Source organism: Stegostoma tigrinum, chromosome 16, assembly GCF_030684315.1.
Source record: "Stegostoma tigrinum isolate sSteTig4 chromosome 16, sSteTig4.hap1, whole genome shotgun sequence".
NCBI lineage: Eukaryota > Metazoa > Chordata > Chondrichthyes > Orectolobiformes > Stegostomatidae > Stegostoma > Stegostoma tigrinum.
Window position 1 is genome coordinate 23,714,697 of NC_081369.1, and position 22,858 is coordinate 23,737,554.

At 41.0% G+C, this 22,858-nt stretch overlaps 1 long non-coding RNA gene across 1 annotated transcript in view; it reads left to right on the plus strand.

The window, feature by feature from the left end:
* Positions 1 to 10,788, plus strand: part of LOC125460050 (uncharacterized) — a 33,125-nt gene extending 22,337 nt beyond the window's left edge. Inside the window, exons 3-4 of the long non-coding RNA XR_007249163.2 lie at positions 6,757 to 6,815; positions 10,629 to 10,788. This is a non-coding gene — a long non-coding RNA (uncharacterized LOC125460050). The remainder of the gene's footprint in view (positions 1 to 6,756; positions 6,816 to 10,628) is intronic.
* Positions 10,789 to 22,858: the final 12,070 nt, after the last annotated feature.

Below are 22,858 nucleotides of genomic sequence, written 5' to 3' on the forward strand. Positions count from 1 at the left end.
ATGACAGGATGCTTTGTGCACAGGGACAGATAGTGATATCATGTGTTATCATGATGCATTTTATAGCTCTTCACTTCATTTGTTAGTGCTCACTTAGTTCGTACTTAGTTGAAGTTTGTCAATCTCTGTAGATTGCGCAGCTTTTTTAGCCAAAAGGCAGGTAGCATTTGTCATTTTTGAGGATGAGCTGGGTGACAGCCATTGAATGGAGACGCTCCCTGCACTAGTAACTTTGGTACCTCACAACTTTAATGAGGTTTGCATGCATTGACAGATTTAGAGTCAGTGGTGGCTCTGTGAGTATGATGCTTAGCCTTGTGGAACACAGAAGATTATTGATCTTTTTCCTACACTGCTGTGCATGTGCATTCCATCTAACCCTGAATAAGCACTAACCCAAGCTGTTATGTCTGTCCAAGATGTCTGTGTTTAGTCCTCTCAGCCTCTGCCCAGTCAAGTCCCCACAGAATCTTAAGTGTTTCAGTAAGACCAACGCTTGTTCTTCTAAAGTCCAATTTGTATCAGTCCAACCTGCTGAACCTTTCCTCTAAAGTCAACCCTTTTATTCCAAGAATCAATTCAGTGAACATTTCTGAATGGCTTACTATGCAAGTATATTATTTCTTAACCATGGAGACCAAAACTCTAGGCATGGTCTCATCAACACCCTGAATGATTGCAGCAAGATTTTCAAACTTTTATATTCCATTCCCTTTGCAGTAAACCCAACATTTCATTTGCCTTCCTAATTATTTGGTGTACCTGATTTTTTTTTAATTCATGTGCCATGACACCTAGACCCCTTTGTGACACATCATTCTGCTGCGTCTTTCCATTTAAATAATACTTAGTTTTTACATTCCTCCTACCAAAGTGGACAACTCATATGTTTCCATGTTGTACTCCATTTGCAAAGTTTTTTCTGGGACTTAGCCTATCATTACAGACTTTTGGTCAAAGCACTGAAATTATGTTGTAACAGTTAACAATCAAACATATAGACCAGCTTTCATAATTGTACACAATTGTTTTTCAGTTTATAGTAAAACGACAATACATTACTAATTTCTGCCAGCTAAACTGGTCCATTCAAATATTTGCTTTTAAGGAAGCTCAATGAAGGTAAATAGTTAATAATCAGTGCCTCATCCCAATTATATTCACATTACACAGAAGTTATTGAGCGAAATGATGATTTGGTCTACATTATGTTTGCTGTGATACCATAATTTGGGTGGCACAGTGATTAGCACTGCTGCTTCACAGTTCCATTCCTTCCCTGGGTGACTGCCTGTGTGGAGTTTGTATGTTCTCCCTGTGTCTGCATGGGTTTCTTCCAGGTGCTCTGGCTTCCTCCCACAGTCCAAAGCTGTGCAGTTTGGGTGGATTTTCCATGGGAAATGTTACATTACAGGGACTGGGTGGGATGCTCTTCAGAGGGTCAGCGTGCATTTGATGGATCGAATGCCCTGCTTTCACTCTGTAGGGATTCTGTGATTCTAATAGTGCGAGGTCAGTGAGTTTTCTCTAAACAGTCCGTGGTGTTATGACCAGTTCTCAAGCAATGATCTGCAATTTGTTGTGGTTCCAGGTTGGATACCCCAAGTTATTGAGGTCCCATGTGAAAAAGGATGAACTGACTCCCTTTCTTTAGGGAGGCTCCCTCATTTGGTTGCAACAAGGTGAATTTACTAAGGATTCCTCCCTTGTGGATACCTTTCTCCCAGGCCCAAATTCATTTATGTTTTAAATGAAGCCAATTTAGACAGGCTGGAAGTTTATTCAGTTGATCCCCGATATATAGAGGAATTTCCTAATAGCGACAGATAGAGTAAGTTGGGACTGTACTGTTTGGAATTTAGAAAAATGAGGCAATCTCAGACCGAAGGGTTTCTAATTTAAAAAAGATGAGGTGCGTTTTCCTCTCTCAAACAGTAGTAAATTTCTGGAATTCTTTACCAGTGAGGACTGGAGAGGCTGGCTCATTAAGTATGTTCAAGGCTGAGTTAAACAGATTTTTAATAAGTAAGGAAATCAAGGATGTGGGAAAAGATAGAAAGTAGAGTTGAGGAATATCAGATCATCCATGATCTCATTGAATGACAGAGCAGACTTAATGGGCCAAATGGCCCATTTCTGTTTCTATGTCTTATAGCCTTTATTGAGTTGGAACAGTGAGTTCATTAGTTACTAAACATAAGAAGAAATTCTAATGTATCACACTTGCACATGATTAGGAATCAGAAATGAGCCTTAAAAATAGATATGTTAAAAAGATGTACATCAGTCGTGCTGTTCATGAAAAGTAAAATGTTGAGGCTGTTACAGTGGATAGTATCAATAGTGTTTGTATCAATTACGGAACAGTTGATTTTGAGATTGTTGGCTTGGTAGGTTGATTGAACTATTTTATCTTGATTCCTTTCACTGGAGGCTGGGTGTCAGAGTGAAAATGCTTCTTTTTCATTACCTACAATGCAAGGATGTTGAATGCCTGCAGTCGGACTGTGACCTTCACAGCACACTAGGCCATATGCTTGCATGTCAGGCCAGTAACACACCCTGACCAAGGTTAACAGTCTATTCTAACTGCACTTCCTTATACCCCTATACGGGTGAAATACAAACATTTCTGCAGGAGATGGCTTCCTGCTGATTGGATTACAGGGTTTAGTTAGCCTCACATTATCTCCTTCTGTTCAGTCTTTCTGTTGAAGTTTCCCTGACACTCTAAAGGTATGACATTCCATGGCTCCACACTGAATTCTCCCAGATAAGCACTGAATTTACATCTACACTTATTTTTTGGTTGCACTAGTCCTATTTTATGTTTAAATGCATGGGAATTAAAAGTTCAATACGCACATAAGTATTGCAGAGTTTCTATTGTTAGCATGACCATAGGCAGGAATAAGCCATGGAAGCATACATTTACTAATTATACATAATTAAGTTCCTCAGTTGGGGACCCATGTGATTCTGCAGAGTTATTTGTTTCTGAACTCTCAACTAAATTCTTAACAAAATAGCATACATAGGAATTTTTTTTTCTAAAAACGCAATTATCTTTGCTAAATGAAGTAAGTTGATTGGACAGGTGATCAGGTAGCCTAAACAGAAATAAAAAGTGACATTACAGGCTCAAAACTGCACAAATGAGGTGAGTCGGGGCATTAATGATATGCAAATGCATGTAATTTCTTAAGTAACAGCCATTAGTAAGGTAACAAACACACATTTTATTTCTGAGTACTAAAACAGCATTATTTTCAGGAAATACAGTAATTGTTGATAAATTGCACTGTATAAATCAGGAATCTCTTTAAAAATGATCAATAACTTGTTTAAGTCAAGTTCACACATAAATCTAATATAATTATATTTAATTGCAATAATTATGTTGCAGATGGTTGAATCAAACAAGACTTGTGTGATTGGGAAGTTTACATCCTTAGATGTTATATTTATAGTTTCGGTATGAGCGTTATAAGTTTGATATTGGCTCCAAGTATTAGAATTATTTATAAATATAATTTATGATGTATCAGGTTCAGATTCAGTATAGGTTCAGGTCTGATCCAGTACACACACAATGCTTGCTCTTCTAAAAGTTTTTTTTGCTTTCTGACAGATAGCAGCATTACCATCATCTGATAATTATGTTAAAACTGTCAGCAATGAACAGTCAGATTTTCAGATAGCATGTTTCAATCAAGATATATTTTACATAGGCTTCTGAACAGGCTTTCTACACAGCTTTTACAAATGAGAATTATCGCACAATATAAAAATTGCTGCGAAAACTGGGATTACCTTTGAAATTCAGTAATGGCTCAACAGGTAGCACTCTAACTCTTAAAAAAGAAAGTTGTTGGTTCAAGTCCCACTTTAGGACTTGATTACAAAAATTGAAACTGACATTTCATAACAGCTCCGAGGAAATGCTGTACTGTCAGCAGTATACCTTTGGAATCCCTACAGTGCAGATGGAAGCCATTCTGCTCTTTGAGTCTTCAGCGACCCTCTGAACAGCATCTCACCCAAACCCCTGCCTCACCCGATCCCCATAACCCTGTACAAAAGTACCGCCTTTTGTATGAAGAGTTTAATCTGAGGTTCATCTGCTGACTCAGAGTTCATGATAAAAGTCCCAGAACACTATTTCGATGAGCAGGGGAGGTATCCCTGATGTACTGGTCAATATTTATACTCAATCAACATAACAAGAACAGATTATTACGGTCATTATCACATTGATGTTTGTAGAAACTTGTTATATGTAAGCTGTTGGCACATTTCCTACACCGTAGCAATGACTACATTATAGAACTACTCCGTTGGGGTAACTACTTCTTTGGGGTAATGAAAAGTGCTTTATAAATACAAGTTTTTTACATCATTATTCAATGAATAAAAGCCAATTTACAATTTAGTCCTATTTCTAAGAATCAGATGACAAGATTTTAAAAAATGCTAAATCCAGACATCACTTTAAATAAAAATGTTCACTAGATGCCTTTGTCGTAGCATTACACGAGAAATTAAGCAGGTTTGTTAAACATTAGCCATAAGGAATAAAGACAAACCATGGATACTTAAATTTCCATTTACATGTAATAAGATTCACTACTATTAAGTAAATGGAAAAGCTAGATCACATTTTGCTTAGAGTTGCACGAGGACTATTTCCATCAGGACATGGTGTCATTCATTTATTTGCTCAAAAAAGTATGTCCTTGTGTCTAATGAGCAATAACCAACATTGACTTGACTTTATTCCTTTGCTCCCAGCAATGTTAAATACTGTGAGGCAATCCCTTTGCTGAGACACTGGAGAATAAGATTGAGAAGCAATGAAGCAAAGCCTAAATCCAAAAGCTACAGCTCAGGTTCCATTGTCACTCAATCCATTTTGCGCTTTTATTGCTTTTTGCTATCGTTCTGCAAGGCTCACCAAAGAGGAAAATAATTTTAAACTGCATTCATATGTTTTCTTACAGAGACAAACAATGATGGGATAACTAAGTTGAAAGATATATTCTTCATATTGTGTGATGAACTGTATGTTTATCTTCTCACAAGGCTTAAAAAAAGAAGCAATCAGCAATAATTCAAATAAGCGAAAATTCTAGAGCAAACAAAATAGTGCAGTTTCTAATACTTAGCCGCAAATGCCTTAGCCATACTCAAAGAAACAAAGACTGACGTCTGGTGTTTTTCAACCTCTTTCCAACTTCACCCATTGTTTACTGGCATCATCACGAACAGCACATTCACCCAATGCTTGCTTGAGCCCCAAAATGAACAAATGTCATCTCTATTGTGTTGTTGGTCCAGCTTTGAAACCACCGCAGTACTTTGTCTGCCCTTCTAATCCGTTTATTAGGCTCTCTTGATTGTTCTTGCTGAATATCACCACAAAAGCTTGTCTTGTTGTGAACAAAAATGTCAGTGTCAAAAGAAGGGATATCCAGCAATTCTGAGCACAGCAGACCTGCAGTACAACCTTCCAGGAGTAGTTGGTGCTGAGACTGAGACAAAGGATGGATAAGATTCTATTCTTCTCTTCAAGCTCCTTTAAGAGAAGAGGACAGTGATTTTGTGGCTTTTGTTGCCGAGGGTAGGGAGCAGGATTCTTTCACTGAATTGGAACAGTAACAAGTGGGACTGGGTACCTCTTTGGCTTTTGTAGTGCACTCATCTGAGAGATTGTGCTTTTCTCAGCCCTTCAGATTTATTTTTCCAAAGTTACAGGGCAATTATGGAAATGTGCCCTTTGAAGCTCAGCCGATTTCTCTTTATTTTCTTCTTCCTGACAAAGCAAAGCTTCTTTTGCAGTTTCAATTTTTTCTCGGCAAGTGGGCAATTATTTCATGAAGTTTTTGAGGAATCACTTTAGCAGTCACTTAAAGCCAACAATAAAACTTTTAATAAATGTATGTTAAAATCTAATTTTTGAAGGCTTTTTGAGATGGAAGTGAAAAACAACACTGGCTGAGTGACACCCAGAAATAGGTTCATGTAAGCGATGTGTTAGTACATGTCATCTTTTCTATGAACAGACCCTAGTGAGTTAAGATTGCTGATGACTGCCATTCATACAATATGTTTGGCAAATTCAGCAGGTTTGCTGCCATAAGTTCCTGCCATGCCAAGATATTTGTCAGTGCTACAAATTTAGCAGGATGAATACTCTACTCTCTGTACCATACATCTGACAAGCAGAAGGCAAAGAATCAACAGATCTGTACTTTCTCGTCTTTGTACATAATTTATCATTGTAGTATGGAATTTCGCCTCACCACGTGAACTAAAGGGACATATTTTCTCCTCTACTTGATATGTTAAAGTTTAGGAAGCATGTTGCAGGTCATCTGGCTATCTGCAGGCTGAGTGCAAAATTGTGGAAAATAATGTTGCATCCATGTGAGGCATTTGTACATTACCACTGTGCACAGCAATTATTTTGCAGCAGTGCTACACAATGCTTTCTTAATTTGCTACTTGTTTTAACAGTTCAAACTGACATTTCTCTGCAATGATTGAAAGGCAAAGAAAAGAAATAGCCATGTGAAAGGAGAACCTTATCAAAACAGACTGAGATTTGTCACTACTAATTTTTGTTTTGCAATAGAAACAACAACAAATTGTATTTTAAACAGTTTTACAGGAGACAGTGTGAAAGTTTGCATGTTTTGAAATCATATCAAATGTACCTGGATTCCTCAACTGTATGTCTCAATCTTATAATTCCAGTTTGAAAGAGCAGCAAGAGGTTGACAGCAAAGGGTAACCAACAGCATTTTTTAATTAAGGTAAGACCACTGAAAACACTTGTTCCTAAATATAAAACAAGGAAAGCTATTCAAGTTGTTCTAATATTAAGGCTGCTCGTGTTTACTAGGGCAGCATTTCCAATTTTGGGGAAGTGTCCTGATGGATCGGAACACTGTGGGGCTTTAAAGTGCTTTGGCAGGGAAGATTGCAGGAAAGGCAGTATCAGAGATTACTGTGGGCAGAACCTTATTGGGGTGAGATGGACTATAGTGAGATTTGTGGCTGAACCATGCAAGAATTTGGGTGAGATCTATCTCAACATTGAAAGCATCTGGCTGCACCTTTAATGCATTTGCCAAGTGGCGACACAAGTTTCTTGCTAGACAGCAACTAATTGCCAATTAAAGGAGAATTTATAGCTTGATAAACTCTTTATTAATAACACACCCTCTTCAATTAATATTTTTACTGCAAGTCATTTTACTATACATGCTTCACAAGCTAGATATTGAGCATTCTTGACATGGAAATCAGAACGGGTAACTTTAGCTCACTGCTTGCTCTGAAGGATATGCTTGTTGGAGGCCACTGTGTTCCAATACCTCAGGACACACTCACGGTCAATGATCTCACACACCTCATGTCCGATAAAATTGACATCAAACATTTGTCAACATCTAAGAGCCCTCATGACACATCTGTAATACATTAATAGTACACTACTGCACTTCAGTGCTGCGTCTTGTTCTGCACCAGCCACTATCTTGTAATAATGCAGCAAGGACACTGTGCACCCAAGGACACGCACCCAGCTCATTGACTGGACCGGTCTGAATCTCCAGGCTCTTCACTTGCTGTCATAGTCACTCACTCTGACACTGCCTGAATGCTGACAGCATTCTTACCTTGCCTTGTCTTTGTGCACTTTGTCCCCGCAGCCAGAGATACCGCTCTCACATTATCTTTGGTCTTGTTTTAACAATTAATGCTGATACAAAGCTAAGAAGCTTGTTGTGGTTGCCAGCAAGCCTTAGTCAAGGCCTGGGAGATAGATTTTGTTCAGAGGTGCTGGCGCAGTAAGTCATGGGGGGGGGCCTCATTGATATTTGTCCAGGGGCTTGGACACAGTTAGTCAGCCATTTGTGATGCTCTCCACAAAAGGAGTGAGACAATGAATGTAAAACAGCCCACCTCCTGTGTGGACTCTTTCTGCCCTAATGAGGGCACAGCTGTTAGTTTTGGGGAAGTATCCTGAGCGAATGCAGAGGGCATGCAGGGTTAATGGTATTGGGGGTTGGATCAGGTGTCAGTGAGTGAGGGAAGATGTTGCAGGCAATAGAGAGAGTGGTAAGCCATCAGACTTCATTGGTGGGTGGCTATAGTAATAGATGTAGAATGAGTGTGAGGTATTGGAAAGGAGATTATGACACTCATCCTGGCAGAGTGCGGAAGGACATTGAGTTTCCTCCGACACAGAGCCAGTCATTCCACCAGATGGGTGAGACTGCACTGAGCCAGGTGGCTTCCACTGCTGGTTTTGGTGAATGAGGACATGTCGCCTGAGCACTTACCCATTAGCAAGACCTACAGTTCCCTGCCCAAAAAAAGAAAGATATCAATTTCCCCATGTCTGCCATGCCTGGGGCAAATGTCAGAAACCATGCAGAGTAGCTCTAGATTGCTCTAGGATGAAGGTAGCTATTACGAGGGGGGCACAGTTTTAAAGTGAGTGGAGGTAGATATGGGGGAGACATCAGAGGCAGGTTCTTTACTCAGAGAGTGGTAGGGGCGTGGAGTGCATTGCCGGAGAGGGTAGTGGAGTCGGTCTCATTAGGGGGATTTAAGCAGCTATTAGTTAGGCATATGGATGATAGTATAAGGTAGGGGTGGAGTTTAGATAGACCTTAGGTTTAGGATAAAAGTTCGGCACAACATCATACTGTACTGCGCTGTGCAGTTCTATGTTCTTATGTTCTAGATTGATAGTGCTTCTGTACATGCAAGAATGGACATTGAGTTTCCTCCGACACAGAGCCAGTCATTCCACCAGATGGGTGAGACTGCACTGGTATCAGGGATGCTAGTCATTTCCCAGGATATCTAGTGAGTGATAAATTATTCCGGGAATGGCCCATAGTGAGTTGAGGCTAGAATCGTGTGAGAGGGATGCTGTAGGGGCAGTGTAGAAAGTTAATTAGGCAAGTTTTGTAAGATATGACAAGAAAACATAGTAGGCGTTGCAACGAAAAACTGTGCAAAAAACTTGACATAACTTCCGCTCAGCCAAAATGCATAACATTCAATCCTTTGAGTTAGCACCATTGCAGTAGAGATTGCAAGGGTTGGTAGAGGTGAGCAGCAAATTATTTGTAGTGTTGTGAGGTTGATATTAGTTTTTTGGGAAGGGTCATTGTCAGAGGTAAATTAGTTGGGAATACTGTTTATGGTTAACTGAATCAATAATCACTCAGTGATAGTGAAGGGGTGAAGTGAGAGTGAATCAAGGGGGTGCAGCAAGGTTTGGTGATATTGAGAGAGGTCAAATCACGGAGCAGGATTCCACATTTGTGGAGGGTGTTCTGCTTTTGAGGAGTTGACATTGGTGTGTTGTTTATTGACATCATGAGGAAGGAGAAATTTCTGATATAATCAAGAGTCATCAGCGATAAAATGAGGGGTTTGATCTCAGATGGTCCCTATCGTGGCAGAGATGCAGGGTCAGTGATATTTTGGGTATAAGTAGCAAGGACAGCCCACTAGCCAAATGTTGGTATGGTGACTCAGTGGTTAGTACTGCTGCCTCACAGTGCCAGAGACCCCGGTTCAATTCCAGCCACAGGCGACTGTCAGTGTTGAGTTTGCACATTCTCCCTATGCATGGGTTTCCTCCAGGTTGGTTCAATTTCCTCTCTCTGTCCAAAGATTTTCGGGTTAGGTGGATTGGCATGCTAAGTTGCCTATAGTGTCCAGGGATGTGCGGGCTAGTTGGGTTAGCCACAGGGAATGCAGGATTACAGGCATAGTAATGGGGGCGGTGGGGGTGCAGGGCTGGGTGGGATGTTCTTCGGAGGGTCAGTGTGAACTCAATGGGCCCAATGGCTTGCTTCCGCCCTGTAAGGCTTCTAAGTTTCTGTATCAGCAGATCCACTTGAAGGACTGATGGGCAGCATTCCTGTTCCTCCTGGTCCACAAGCTGTGCTGTCAAAGCACTGGCCCCTTTCATGCAGTTGTCATCCAGTCTATGCCTACCATCAACTGTTGAGTTTCCACAGGCATGAAATCTAGCCAGTCAGGGTTAAACTTAAAATGGAGCTAAAATCTAATGTATCCAGACCTATTGAAATATTTTGTTGTCCGCCCTCCCAATCTGTTTCTGTTGAATTCAAAATTAGGAAGTTTGGATTTGAGTTTGAGGTCTTAAAAAATTAAATCCCAGCTGTGCAAACCTACTCATCTTTGGGCCTTACAATTCCCTACATATAGTTAATAGCTATGCTGTTGCATGGCATGTGAGGCCAAAGTTGAAATGCGCTCCATTCTTATACATAGCCCTCATTATAATGGCCAATAATCTCCACAGCTAACTGCATTTTCCAGATCTCATAAGACAATTATCTCTCTGCTTGGAAACTGTAATAGTAGTCGCGTTGACTTCAGTTTAATCTATTTTAAGCATAGTTATTACCCATGTCATATCACAATATTTGTTACATATGATGGCAATTAAAGACAGATCCTCTAATCGTATATTAAGGCATTGAAACAGCTATTTTTAGATTATTTATGTTTAGTGCATCAAAGAATATCAAGTACCAAAGAAAATATGGTAACTGTTTTTTTTTAAATTACAGCTATCATCACATCAAAAGGCCTTCTGGATCAAAACTCAGTGTATGTATAAACTGGCAATATCTCCTTCTCAAGCAATTAGGGAGAAAATAAGCAGACATTACTAGCCCTGCCACCAGCAGTGTGTTTTCTGAAGTGCTGGTTTACAATTCGGAGTTTGAAAAACCTTCACAATGCTACTACTGTTTTTCTTTCAATATCAAGTTATCAGTGATAAATCACAGCTGTGACTTTTATCATCAGTGTATTTTGCAGAAGAACGATAGCATGTATAAAACATTACAAATTTATAACTTTAATAAATGGCTTAAGTAAACTAGCTAGCTAACAGCAGTGGGGATTCCATCTGTAAAACAAATTTATGGTCCCTAATTTTCCAATATTTATTAAAATGACAAGAAAGCTGACCCAAAGCATCAGCCTGCAGCATTGAGAACTGGCCCAATTGCATTACCCAATGGGAGTCTTTAACCCTGATTTGAATAGACTGCTTTGAAACCAGGATTGAACCTGCTGCCGTTTCACAATGAAGTACATTCCAAAAATTAACCACTTGCTTGGTTTGATTCCTTTGTTATTGACCTTAAATTGGTATCCTCTTATTCTTGATCCTTCTGTCAAGGGAAGAGTTTCTCCCAGTCTACATTGTACTGGCCCCTTTTGATTTTGAACACCTCCACTGAATCTCCTCTCAACGTTGTCTTAAGGGAAAAAAATCCTGCTACTACAATCTATCCATGTAACTGAATTCCTTCAACCCTGGACCCATTCTCATAAATCTTTTCTACACCTTCTCTGAAGCCTTCACTTCCTTCCTAATATGTGGTTGCATATTAAATACATGGATACACAGAGAGTACTGGAAAGGTAGAGGAAATATTTATGAGAATGTGCCTGCAGTGAGAGATTATCGTTATCTGGAAAAACTGAACAAGTCAGGTCACTGTAGAAAAGGGAAGGCTGAAGGATGATCTAATATTGGTCCTTAAGGAAATGTATGACTAGATAAGTTAAATGTAGAAAAAAAAGAGCTTCCACTCGTGGAAGACTTCAAAATCAGCGGCCATAAATATTTGATAATAAAAACTTTAATGTAATTTCATGTTGTTTTGAAGTTCAGCATTACAAACAAAATATCATACTGAGTCAGGTAAAGAAATTTTAGGTCAGATGACCAAAAGCTTGGTGAAAGAGATAGGTTTTATGAAGTCCCCAAAAGAAGGAAAGTGAGTCACGGAGGCAGTGTTGTTTAGGGAAGTAATTTGAGAGCTTGGGGTCTTAGCAACTGAAGTCACGGTTTCCTGTGGTAGATCGATTATATCTGGGAATTCACAGGAGCCAGATTTAGAGCAGCACAGATATCTTAGAAGGTAATGGGAATGTTGGAGGTTACAGAAATGAGGAGGTACAAGGCAGTAGACAGCTTTGAAAAACAAGGATAGTAATTTCAAAGCAAGATATTGCTTGACTGGGAACCAGTGTAGATCAGTGAAAAGAGGGATAATAAGGGAATTGGTTTGCTGCAGGTATGACATGGACAGCAGATTTTTGGATGACCGTAAGCTTATTGAGGGTAGAATGTGGGAGACCAGCCAGGCGTGCATTGATGTATTAAGTCCAGAGGTAACAAAGGTATAGGTTTCAGCAGCAGCTAAGACAGAGCTAAGTCAAGCAATGTTGTAGTCATTCATCAATCTAATAAGGAATTCTGGAGAAACATCTTTGCCCTGTGTGTAGTTAGGATGTAGAACTTGCTACTATAAGGAGCAGTTGATTGGTATATCCATACATATAGAAGGGACATTAGATAAACAAGGGAGACAAGAATAGAAGGATTTGCCATTAGAGTTGAAGTGGATTGGGAAAAGGCTCATGCAAAGCTTAAATTCTGGCAAATGACTGTGCCAAATGATCAGCTTTGATGTTGTAAATTCTACATAATTTGGCCTGTAGAAAATTTGGCTGGGAATTGGAACAGAATGCAGTACGGTAGCAGCTTTTTGGAGGTTCTGCTGCAAGTGGTACCCCAAAATGACATTACTTCGGGCTGTTGGCTACCTTGCAGTTAAAAAAAAACAGCTTCTGGCTGCTTGGAACAAGGTGGCAATTAAATCATAACAGTCATCCATCGTGTACACATTCTTTGTAGCATTCACCATAAATCTTGACAAAAATTCAGGACAGGAATTTCCACACTGTCAAGCAGATACAGAGCTATTAATATTTTGCATGTAAACTTTCATTGTGCTGGATGAGTTTTGCAGATTGAGAGGTCGGATGTGGAACACGCTTACAGTCTAGTGCTTTCCCCTGTCATAGGGAGCATCTGAGTAGGTTAACCTCAGAGCTGTAGCCACTCTAATGCAAGTAAATAGTCAATCAACAAATGTACCAAGATTGGGTCATTGTTAGCATTCTTGTGGTCCTCAGATAAGTGGCACTTAGGAGATAAGAGGCCAGGGGAAAGGATCAGAGACTGGATCAAAAAAGAGGTAATGATCAGATGTGGGAAATGGTGGAAAATGGACTGCTGGGGAATGCGCACCTTCTGATCTTCCCAGCTCTTTACTTTCAGATAAGTACATTTCAAAAACTCATAGTAGCAGATGATCTCATATTAATTTGCTGAATACCTCACAGTAAGTGTTTTATTGTGAGCTCTTGCGGCAAATGCTGAGAGCCTAAAGGCTGGTTCAAGTGTGCACGCATCATGTCCTCTCTTTTCCAAATATAATGGGTCAAGAAACATCCAGCTGAAAATGTACCTGTGCTCCCTGCTTTTTAATGGGACCTTAGTAACAAAACACAAATGGCCACAGAGCACCATTATTGCCCATTGATGATAATTCATGCACAACATATTTAAAATAATAAATTTTTGGACCGTGAATGCTGAAAATCAAATGTACTAAGAATTGCTGGAATTGAAAGAGGAGTCTAAGTACATCTGCAATGCACATTGGTATCACCTTCTTTTGAGAATTTCTGAATCTAGAAGACTTATTTTCCAAACTCTGTTGTTTAGTATGAAGCTTCTGTAGAGTAAGGGCTGTCCAGAGGGTATTCCTGATTTTCTTTTCTTTAAAAATATAAAATAAAAATGAAAAACATTTTTCAAATGCAGGAAAGATGTTTCAAACATTTCGGTGAGCCAAAAGCAATTTTAATAATAAAAGTTTTCCTGCTTTATTGCATTCTTTTGCTGCATCAGGAGGTGGCATGTGCATATAAACAAAAATGGAATACAACAGTCCTTTTCGTTGAATACAATGAATTACTTGGAATATCAACCTTCACACGTCTGTCTGAAAACACTCAAACTAACTACCCAACTGTATAAAATTCATTAAATGATTATGTTTTCAAATCATAATTGACTGCAATTGCATGTGCCTGACTCATTTCTTATTTTGTTTGTGAGGCTGCATCAAGCAACAAGACAGCAAACATGAAGAAAATGATACTGGGCCTGTCAGAAGAAACCTTGTGCCTCACAGGCATAATTTTGTCATTTTTAAAAAAATGAATTAGCTTGAATTTCACATCATTGGTCTAGAGCAAAGTATTTGCAATATGGTACCCTCATTAACACATTCAAAGTATTTGTTAAGCAATGTATACCTGAGTATCAGTTACAATTTGAATGATGTTTATTTTGATTGCTTTCCTAAAACAGAATTGATATTCTCCCTCTTTAATCCTCAATAAATGAGATGAGGTTATGTTTTCATGGGCCTTTCCAAGAGTGCACTCTAATCAGCTACAAATATGGGCAAAGTCTAAACCAGCTGAATGGCTTGTAGATTGTCTAGCCTCACCTCCTCCATCCAGGGAGAAGACAACTTCATGGTAGACTCCATACTACTTTTTGGAGCCAGAGTCAGGACTACAAGCACACGTTACTTCTCAGCACAGCTCTTCTTATACACTAGTCACTGAATGAAAATTGAAAAAGAAAGTAACACATTTTTGGAGAATTCACCAGTCAGGCACATAACAATAGCAAACACCAGGAACAATCATGCATGAGGCAAAGCATATTCCTTGCTGTGTTACAAGAGACTGGATTGAAAATTGAAAAATGATTGTACCCAGCAGACAGCTTTATACTATCACCTACTCGAAATGATCTCTGTGCTTTCTTTAAGCATTTAGCATTTTGAGTATTACAAACTAATTTCTGCAGATTGTACAGATGGCAGCTCATTACAGTGACACAAGCCTTGTCCTCTTTAGACTGATGTTATTTTTTAAAACTGTAAATTTTGGCATATTAAAGGAGATGCCTTTAAGATTCAATACACATCTGCTTATTTGAAAAGCTGTAGGCCTTTCTGTAAAGATGAAACTACCCTTACTCTTCAGCTTTAGTGGTTTTTCCCAACCAGGAGCTGTGCATAAATACATCAAAATGTATTCCAATTCAGCCAACTCTATTTATATCTCTACAACCTTGAACATTTGTGTTTTTATAAAATAAGCGTTACAGCTCAGAAGGAAGCCATTTCAGCCTATCCCACCTGTGCCAGTGTTCTGAATGTTTGCTCTCATATTCCCGTCTGTTTCTAATACCACTCTGAAATTCTTCCTTTTCAAATACAGATCTGCTTTCATTGTTTTTCCCACTAGGGCATTCCAGATTCTAAAAACATTCTGCAAAGTGAAATGTTCTTCCAATACCTTCCTTTATTCTGAGTGGTGATATTACATTTCTGGCTCTACAACAATAACCTACATTTTTGTAGTGCCTTTAATGTTGTAAAATGTCTTAAGGCGTTTCTGAAATTTTCATTTACACTGTATTTTCTCAAATCTTTCACCAGTACCCATGTCGCTCAAGGTCTGAAAAAATTCCACCCTAGACTTTTCTCATTAGAATAATGAAGATTAAGAAGAAAGGCATTATCACACAAAATTTGGCAGTGAGTCATAAATGGAGTTATTAGGACAGGTAATCTCAGTTTGGTCAAAGACCTGTTTGAACAAGCCTCTTAAAGTGAGGAAAGAGAATTGGATAGGTTTATGAAGGGACTCCAGATCTTACAGCTAAGGCAGCTGAAACCCAAATACGCAGATATGGATTGAATTTGCATGGCATCATTTTTATTATGCCAAGATTTTCAGATTTCAAAACTGAGACAAAAGCAAAGAGAACAATTGTGTAGAGATAAAAACAGGAATGTGCAAGATGTCGGAATGGAAGAAGATCAGAGCTCTTGGATGGTTGGCATATGGGAAGAGATTTTAGACATAGGGAGGAGCGCAGACTGCAGTTACTGACTCACAGAATGAGATATTCATTACTTTGATCAAAGGTTATCAAAAACCTCTCACTGTTTTGAACATCTTTCCTGCATCTCCTCCACCTTCATTATTCTAATTAAAGGGAACCAGAGCTGAATTTTCCCAGCTCCCACACAAGGTGGGCAATGGTAAGTCAGTTGGGAAAATATGACGAAGTTGGAAAAATGAGATTGTCAATTTTGAGAGGAAAAGAAAGCCCGATTTTCCAACCGAAGCTTGAAGGGTGAAATGAGAGTCTCATCGTTGCGCAGCAGAAGTTATTTATATACACTAAGTCTCATTGTTCACCTGTACACGCCTCATTTATATCCAGTTTGCTAATCTACTGCAAAGCAGAGAGAAACTAAAAAGTGACAATTCACAACATGAAAGTTGGAGCAGGTACTGGTGGTTTCAACTTGCTATTTCCTCCTCTAAGCTCCACCTTGGCCAGCTATTCTCAACATCCCAGGGTATTGTCAATGGGCAGCGTCCACCTGAAGCCCCCATTCACAGAAGTTGGGACTGGTTTTCAAGCAGCCCAACAACATCCACTTTTCAGGTAAGATGACAAGATAAAAACATTAATGGAACAGTTGTGTGAGAGCTCAGGACTGATGGAATTGAGAGGGTGTGCAAGGAAAGAAGGAACACGTAGGTTTGGAAGGGAGGGATCATGTAGAGCCCAGGACTGAGCCAGTGACTCACTCTATGAAGCATTGCCTGTGTTATGGAATCACAGAGCATGGAAACAGACCCTTCAGTCAACCAGACCATGCTGAACATAATCCTAAACTAAAATAGTCCCACCTGTCTGCTCCTGGCCCATATCCCTTCAAACCTTTTCTATTCATGTACTAATCCAAATGTCTTTTAAATGTTGTAAATGTAGTTGCATCCACCACTTCCTCAGCAAGTTCATTCCACATGCGAACCACCCCAGTGTAAAAACTTGCCTCTCATATCTTTTCTAAATCTCTCTCCTCACATCTTAAAAATGTGCCCCCTAATCCAGAAATCCCCCGTTATCTGAATCACAAGTACAAAATGGAAAATGGCTGCCACCATGCCCAAAAATTTCTGTCTGAACACATCTCTACCTGTGAGCAATGTGAGGTCCTTCAATTATATTCAGTAGGCACTGATACGATACAGGTTAAAGATGTCTGTAATCATGGTACCCTGCATGTGAAGCACATACAGTGCATTGTATTTGCCACCCTGCTGATGTATGCAATGCTACATTTCTTCGGTGATGGGGTTGAGTAAGGGTGGGGAGCAGAGATTCAGTATTTCCTGCTGCCACTACTGTATTTACTGTATGGATTGTGATACAGTCATTGAAAAAGGTCCATTTTGCCAAAGGTTCCTGTAAAGTCATTCCATGTACATTCTTGTCACATTCCTCTATGACCCACCATGTCGAAGACTATGATAAAGTGTCTTTTGTGTGTGATGTGAATGCTAACTGTTTACATTACGAAGAATCTTTTCTGTTTCTGATATTCCCCACATAGATTCATTGGAACTGTGACCAATGGATCCTGTCACAGCAGGGGTTATCAGCATTGTTGTGATGAAGGCACAGAAAATATTGAGGAACAAATGTGTCATCAAGCCCTGGACCAGCAGCAACTTCCAGTGGCTGCTAAACAGCCTCCACATGATGTCAGCAGAGTTGATGGTTCCATCAGGATGAGGAGGTGGTACTGGACAGTCAGAGTCTATTGTCTTTAATGCCAGTTCCTACAGATGAGCATGGCACAGTGTCACCAGACACTGTGGATGTCCCAGGACCCCAGTGCTGAGAACTATGTCAACTACTAGAGGAGGTGAAGGTGAGAGTGGCCATCCTATTCAGGTAGTCTTTGAGGTGACAGCTGCGCTCAACATTTATGTAACTGGCTGTTTCCAAGGATCCCCTAGGAACCTGTATAGGATCTCCCAATCATTAACCCACAAACATACCAAGGCAGTTACTGATGCTGTTGGTGCCAGATCACACTGCTTCATTTAATTTCCCTGTGATGAGGTCAGTGCTGCAGACCAGGCTTTAGACTTAATCAACCTAGCTCGCTTCTCCTGGTGCAGGGCATGGTACACCTTGTGACAAGAGAGTTCCATATCATAATGGGGAAAATTTCATCAACAGAAAAGGCTACTCTTCGATCCAAATCAAGTGCAATCATTGGTACCACATGTAAGAAATCTATGCCACGTGCCCCGGAATTGCCATGATTTTTATATCCTTGAGAACTCTCATGTTGTTTTAAGGGCCAGATGCCTTCCAAGAATGGTCACTGAGAGACAGGGGCTATCCTCTGCAGCCTTGACTGATGACTCCATTACACATCCCCTGACTGAGGCTGAACAAAGATACAACAAAGCCCTTTCTTCCATCAGGACCACCTGAAGCAAATGATAGGCTGCCTGAAGATGAAGTTCTGTTCCTTGGATCATTTTGGGGGCCCTTGCAATATGGCCCTGTGCCACACAAACCAATTCCATTGATGGAACAGGCAAAGAGGAGATGGTGATGGGCTCTGAAGAGCAGGGAACCTGGCAACAGTTTTCCAATGAGGATGTGAGGATATACAGCAGGAGCGACTTCACCTTCAGTTTAATGAAGCAGTAAAATATCAGACACAATAAACCAGATTTAACTGACACTCACTTCTAGGAGATGTGAAGAGACCATTCATTCACTGTAAATTTGTTACCAAAAAGGTGAGCGGTCCCTATTTTCTCCCAGAAGCAAACAGCATTTATTTTTGATAATAAAATGTGAGGCTGGATGAACACAGCAGGCCAAGCAGCATCTCAGGAGCACAAAAGCTGACGTTTTGGGCCTAGACCCTTCATCAGAGAGGGGGATGGGGTGAGGGTTCTGGAATAAATAGGGAGAGAGGGGGAGGCGGACCAAACATGGAGAGAAAAGAAGATAGGTGGAGAGGAGAGTATAGGTGGGGAGGTAGGGAGGGGATAGGTCAGTCCAGGGAAGACGGACAGGTCAAGGAGGTGGGATGAGGTTAGTAGGTAGGAGATGGAGGTGCAGCTTGGGGTGGGAGGAAGGGATGGGTGAGGAAGAACAGGCTAGGGAGGCAGAGACAGGTTGGACTGGTTTTGGGATGCAGTGGGTGGAGGGGAAGAGCTGGGCTGGTTGTGTGGTGCAGTGGGGGGAGGGGACGAACTGGGCTGGTTTTGGGATGCGGTGGGGAAGGGGAGATTTTGAAGCTGGTGAAGTCCACATTGATACCATTGGGCTGCAGGGTTCCCAAGCGGAATATGAGTTGCTGTTCCTGCAACCTTCGGGTGGCATCATTGTGTCACTGCAGGAGGCCCATGATGGACATGTCATCTAAAGAATGGGAGGGGGAGTGGAAATGGTTTGCGACTGGGAGGTGCAGTTGTTTATTACGAACCGAGCGGAGGTGTTCTGCAAAGCAGTCCCCAAGCCTCCGCTTGGTTTCCCCAATGTAGAGGAAGCCACACTGGGTACAGTGGATGCAGTATACCACATTGGCAGATGTGCAGATGAACCTCTGCTTTAATGTGGAAAGTCATCTTGGGGCCTGGGATAGGGGTGAGGGAGGAGGTGTGGGGGCAAGTATAGCATTTCCTGCGGTTGCAGGGGAAGGTGCCAGGTGTGGTGGGGTTGGAGGGCAGTGTGGAGCGAACAAGGGAGTCACGGAGAGAGTGGTCTCTCCGGAAAGCAGACAGGGGTGGGGATGGAAAAATGTCTTGGGTGGTGGGGTCGGATTGTAGATGGCGGAAGTGTCGGAGGATGATGCGTTGTATCCGGAGGTTGGTGGGGTGGTGTGTGAGAATGAGGGGGATCCTCTTTGGGCGGTTGTGGCGGGGGCGGGGTGTGAGGGATGTGTTGCGGGAAATGCGGGAGGCACGGTCAGGGGTGTTCTCGACCACTGTGGGGGGAAAGTGCACCTCCCAGTCGCTAACCATTTCCACTCCCCCTCCCATTCTTTAGATGACATGTCCATCATGGGCCTCCAGCAGTGACACAATGATGCCACCCGAAGGTTGCAGGAACAGCAACTCATATTCCGCTTGGGAACCCTGCAGCCTAATGGTATCAATGTGGACTTCACCAGCTTCAAAATCTCCCCTTCCCCCACTGCATCCCTAAACCAGCCCAGTTCGTCCCCTCCCCGCCACTGCACCACACAACCAGCCCAGCTCTTCCCCTCTCTCCACCTATCTTCTTTTCTCTCCATCTTCGGTCCGCCTCCCCCTCTCTCCCTATTTATTCCAGTTCCCTCTCCCCATCCCCCTCTCTGATGAAGGGTCTAGGCCCGAAACGTCAGCTTTTGTGCTCCTGAGATGCTGCTTGGCCTGCTGTGTTCATCCAGCCTCACATTTTATTATCTTGGATTCTCCAGCATCTGCAGTTCCCATTATCTCTGATACAATCAGTTACAAGCTGGTTGCCTGAGATGGAGACTGAGAGATCCAGGAAGGTGAGCGATGTGCTGGAGATGGCCCAGGTGAGCTGAAGGTTGGGGTGGAAGGTATTGGTGAAGTGGATGAACTGTTCGAGCTCCTCTGGGGAGCAAGAGGCGGCGCTGATACAGTCATCAATGTAACGGAGGAAGAGGTTTACTTTTGTTTTTGTTTTCTTTCCTTTGCCTGTTTTTGAATAAAAGTTAGCATTTTCATCCATTTGCAGGCTTTCAAACAAAGGATGCTCCCACATTAAACAATGACTTTCTGTTATGCTAGGCTCGGTATTAGGGAAGGAGCAGCAGTCACCTACACAGGACTCTATCATGGTATGGTGTTAAAGATGGGTAACCTGAGTAGTTTTATTTTTGCAGCAGCATTTACAGTGACAGTCAATCAGACATGTGATCATGTAAAGTGGCAATACGCTTACAAAGGTGAAGGGCCACCTACACTATCGATTTGTGCTCAAAAGCTTTTCTTTTCCATTTCACTATGTATCTACTGTGCAGGACTATCCATGAGTGGCAACAGCTGGGCTTTGAATATGGTGAATGAAAACCAAAAGAACTGCGGATGCTGGAAATCAGAAACAGAAATGGAACTGAGGAAGGGTGACTGGACCTGAAGTTTTAACTCTGATTTCTCTCCACAGATGTTGCCAGACCTACTCGGCCTTTCCAGCAATTTCCGTTGTTGTTTTAAATATAGTAAAGTCTGTGCAGGGTCAAGTACATCTGCCATTGCTGAATGTACAATAGATGAGTGTGATATTATGGCATCATGATACATAAATAATGAGGTCAGCAATGTAATATTGCATGAGGTAACTTGCTATAACTCATGGAGAGAAATCATCAGTAAAACTCACCAAAGTTGACACTTGGCTGATTTTTGGTAAAAATCAGCCCTCAGTTTCTTTTACCTCATAAGTAAAATCTCACATCTTTGCTAGCCTTGAGACTCTTCTGTAACCCACCAAAACATTAACATCATTCTTGAATCAAAGCACATAAAAAGCCATTGGACCAACTGTGGCCAGATCAAATTGGTTTCACTATCTGCCTCATCATTAAGTTGATTGATTAACTTGTAACTGTTAATAATAAGGGTATTATAACAAGAAAAGTTGCTAAGCTGAAAATCTGTAAGCTGTAAGTACATTTAGATCAGTCAGTATCTGAAAAGGGATTCAGTTTATGGGATTCCCACGTTGTATCCTTCATCGGCCTTCACTCTGATGAAAAGTATGCATCCAAAACGCTGTAATGTGTCTTTTCTCTGTATACATGCTATCCGATCGCCTCTATAATTGCAGAATAAGTTGCTTTTTATTTTTAATTACATTGCTTTATATTCCATATCCCTTTATCTGTCTGTTATCTAGAAAATTTAAATTAGAAAGAAACAACAGTAAACAATCTCTGACTGGAAAAATAAAATCAGTTGACAGGCATTTTCTGCAGACGTATTTGCATTACGGTGAACATCGTTTTTATGGACTACTTTTAAGTGCGTGCTGTTAACTGTAAAAACATTGTGGAAAATTAGTCACAGACTTCACAGGAACGCATTGTATTTTGACAAAGAATACCGCATTCATTTGATTTAATCTTGTGTGGCTCCCCGTGTAGCAATCTGTCAAGGTTGGACAGGTGGTCTTATGCAGAGCGGGGAAAATATCTTCAGCTTTCTTACCATTGCCACCCTCCTGCAGTTTGATCCACTTCACTTCTCTCCTTTCTGCTGCTAGACACAGATGTGAAACAGATTACAGTGGTTACAACACTGGCCGGGGCTTTGGAGCTTCCGTAAGACTTCCATGCTAACTAGGAGGTGCCTTCCACTCCTCATACCCCAGGATCAGTCATGCTTCATCATCACAGGAACATTAGGTCACAGGGGCTGAGTGAGTTGTGACCAATGTCAAAGCATTTGTAACGTTTGTATTTGCCGCGATCTGCTTTTTATTAAACCATTCGCATGGGCCCATAAAATAGAAAAAAAATTATGCTGCACTTTTCAGGCATATTTTCTGATGTCTCAGGTGTTTCACAAAAGCAAGCAAGCTTGGGAGTACGTGCAGTTTGCAGTCAGAGCAGTGACAAGCACTTCCTAATTAAATGACATACAGGGGAAAGATGCTGAATTTCAACAATGCTGATCACACCATCTTCTTCATCTAATCAACTAAGAGCAACAGAAGGTTAAATTAGGCCAAATCCTTTTCGTTGGGCTGCTTTTCGAATCATCTGTCTCGTTTTATGCTGCAGTCAGGAGCTGCTCAATAAGACATTCTACGCAGACAACCTGTAGAAATACTAATCCAATGTAAATGTAGTTTGAAATTAGGGTTGGTGAGAGGTTACAACAACACAAAGGGTTGTTGGAACTGGTAGAAAATAGAGATTAAGTAGAAATGAGGCTCCAAAATGCTTTGGACATAAGGAGCTTCTTTTTTTTTGTTATCCGTAGGGAAGTTTATTGGTTT